This window comes from Neoarius graeffei, chromosome 20 (assembly GCF_027579695.1).
Source record: "Neoarius graeffei isolate fNeoGra1 chromosome 20, fNeoGra1.pri, whole genome shotgun sequence".
NCBI lineage: Eukaryota > Metazoa > Chordata > Actinopteri > Siluriformes > Ariidae > Neoarius > Neoarius graeffei.
The window spans coordinates 65,672,336-65,675,320 of record NC_083588.1 but is presented as its reverse complement, the minus strand read 5'-3'; the positions used below and the strand labels follow the sequence as shown (position 1 = coordinate 65,675,320).

General features: G+C 35.7%; 1 protein-coding gene across 1 annotated transcript in view; it reads right to left on the bottom strand.

Annotated features, from left to right (window-relative positions):
* The window catches only part of cldni (claudin i), an 8,474-nt gene extending 5,916 nt beyond the window's left edge, over window positions 1-2,558 (bottom strand). Inside the window, exon 1 of the mRNA XM_060902263.1 lies at window positions 2,451-2,558. The gene's annotated coding sequence lies outside the window, so the exon portion shown is untranslated. The remainder of the gene's footprint in view (window positions 1-2,450) is intronic.
* Between the last annotated feature and the right edge of the window lie 427 nt (window positions 2,559-2,985).

The window sequence follows — 2,985 nt, the reverse complement described above, 5'->3', positions numbered from 1 at the left end:
AAAGAAATGAAAGAAAATAGAAGATAAAGAGCTGCAGCCAGTGATCAAAGTTTTTTTGTGTGTGTGTCTGATTTCTGAGCTGGTGGTTTTAGAAATTCGTTATACTGCAAATTAAAAAAAATAATAATGCTCTGTTGTTATTGTTTTATTTCCTTTGAGGCACAATAAAAGACTGGAACTGATTTCCTTTTCCGGTTGTTTTTCAGTTGGAGGAGACGGGGTTAATCTTTTATCCTTTATGATTTAAATCAGTCTTGCATAACACTGTGGTGTAAACACACACACACACACACGCAGTTATGCACAGTGCTTAATTTGTGAAGTGGGAGGTCCCGGAACGCAGGACGTGGGTGGGTCTGGCGACTCAAAAAAAAAAAAGGCGGGGGGTGGTTTACTATAACTTTACGCACACACGCTTACTGTGTGTGTAAAAAAAATAATAATAATATCAGACATTATGATCTTAGAAAACGCTTTAGTGACGAACAGTTACAGACAGTAATATGTCGTGATATTATGTTATAAAATATTATTTTTATTAGGCTATATATTAAATTATATATTAAATTTATCTTCTAAAATAACAGACTGTACTCATATCACAACCGGTTTATTTCACCATTGGAGATCAGATCACACAAGACATGAGTTAAATGACTCATTTTTATTTAAAAGCAGTGCCAGCGGGACTTCGTGGCTCAGGTGGGTAAGGCGCCATACCATAAACCCGGATTCGATTCCGACCTGCGGTCATTTTCCGAGCCCTCCCTGTTTTTCTCCTGCTCATTAAAAGCAGTGCCAGCAAACATAAGTGCAATCAATTCAAGTAATAGTTAAGATATAAAGGGTTTACAAAACAAGTTGGAGAATTCATTTTAAAAATTTTAGTAAGCTTTCTTGTTTTTTTGCCATTTTTTCCACAGCGCAAGCTAACGGCTACAAAAAACCCGCTGTTCTATTGAGCGGAAGTATACACCCCATGTCCACCCCCCCCCCTTCCCCTTTCACATAGATTTTGTGGATGTCATAGGAGAGAAATCAACAACAGATATCAAAATCAAATCCGAACACTAAACAAATTTTTATTTACTTATTTAATTTATTGTTTGATTTTTTCCCCTTTGTGATGGTCACAGAGGTGATCTGATCCATTTAAATAGCTGCCGGAACACCGAATGAAATGAAAATAGCTGCCGGATCCGACAACGGAGGTTACGGATCTTGTTCCATCACGTTCCGGCTCAAATTAAGCCCTGGTTATGCACCACTGCATGCCTGAGTGTGTGTCGTATCCTCCTTGTGAACAAGACCATGCAGGATTTCATAACTTTTATGTTTCTCTAAAAAGCATGACCCCGGGCAGGGCAGCGAGACGCGTCCTGACACGCTTTGACCCTCTTTGTCATCCTCATTCTTATGGAGTCCAACCAAACACATTCCAAACTCCAAACCTGCAGCAGAGGCCGCGCCCAACTCCAGGGATAGAAAACAATCACCTGGAGCAACGCCTCAGCACTGGGCTTTGGGTTTATTACAGCTAAGACACTGAGACCGCCATGAGTCACCGTGCTGTTACACCACTGGGATCTGAGGATCATCAGAAATGTGTTTTTGGTTCCTCAGGTGAAGGGCGAGGCAGTGTGTGGGCACAGAACACAGAGACGACAGTATTTACCTGTAATTACTGTCATTACTGAGGCTGTTTCTGGAGGCTGACTCAACAGATGATGAGAAACAGAACCATCACGCAAAACACACGCCGAAAGAATTGTTTTATTATTTGTTAGAAAGCTGTTGCAAAAAAAAAAATTCAGTCCAATGAGAAGAAAAAAAATTGGTGTCAATCTGTAGTTTTGAAAAACTCTTTGCACCAAAAAAATAAAAAATAAATTGAAAAAATGAGACAATATGCACGAATGAAGACAGTGAGCAGAATCTCTGACTTTTTCAGAACGTTTGAAATAAATAAAGATAAATAATATTTAATCATGTCACTGTTACTTTTATATATAATTATATATAAACTGTATAATTTATCATATATTATGTATTTAATTCATAATAAAAATATAGCAAGTTTAATAAGTATTTCAAAGGAAAAAGTTGCAGTTTTTATGTGTGAAAGATTGTTTGTTTACAAAAATTAAAAGTAGAGAAATGTAACAGCCCTCAAAATTCAGACCTCAGATTGAAGTTCGTGGAACTAAAACTGCTGATTTTATCAATTTAAAAAAAAACATAAAAACACAAGATTCTGCAGGTTTTAGATCATCATCTAAATCCTATAAATATTGATATCCAAATATTTATGCAAAATAAAATTAAAAACCTTTATAGACAGCAAAAATAATAAAATAAATAATTTTTCAGTGAGTGTATAATTTTATATGGAATTTCGAATTTGCTGTCAAAGTTATTTTCAAATAAGAGAAAAAAATCAAAGTTCAAACCTTTCAGAAGTTTTGAGTTTCTCTGAAGAGTTTAGAAAAATTTCTTCTGTTCTTCTCTCTCTCTCTATCTCTATCTCTGATGAAGGAGTGATGGAGGATGCATGCTTTTGTAGAGGAATGAAAAGGAAGAGGTTTTTTTTCCTTCTCTAGACCAGACTGGACTTGTCTCTGTTCCTCGCTCCACGTTTCTGTAGTTTCAGTGTTTCAGTCTCCTCCTCTCCTCACGTTCATTTTAGGACCCCTGGCCTTTTTTGAGTTCTTGACATTTTTCCTGATGAATCAGTGACATGTTTGTGGGCTGATGGTTGTTCACACGTTACAGAAGTGGTGTGGGGGTTTTTTATGGTGAATGAAACATGCAAAAAAAAAAAAGTTTACTTCTGGTGCAGCTTTATAATATACAATCTGTAAAATGACACATTTTTCATGACAGTTTTTTAATGGTACTTCCAAAAAAATTGGAGAATGTTCAGTAATAAGATGCAAAAATAATATTTTAAAGGATTAATAATAATAATAATAATAATAATAATAA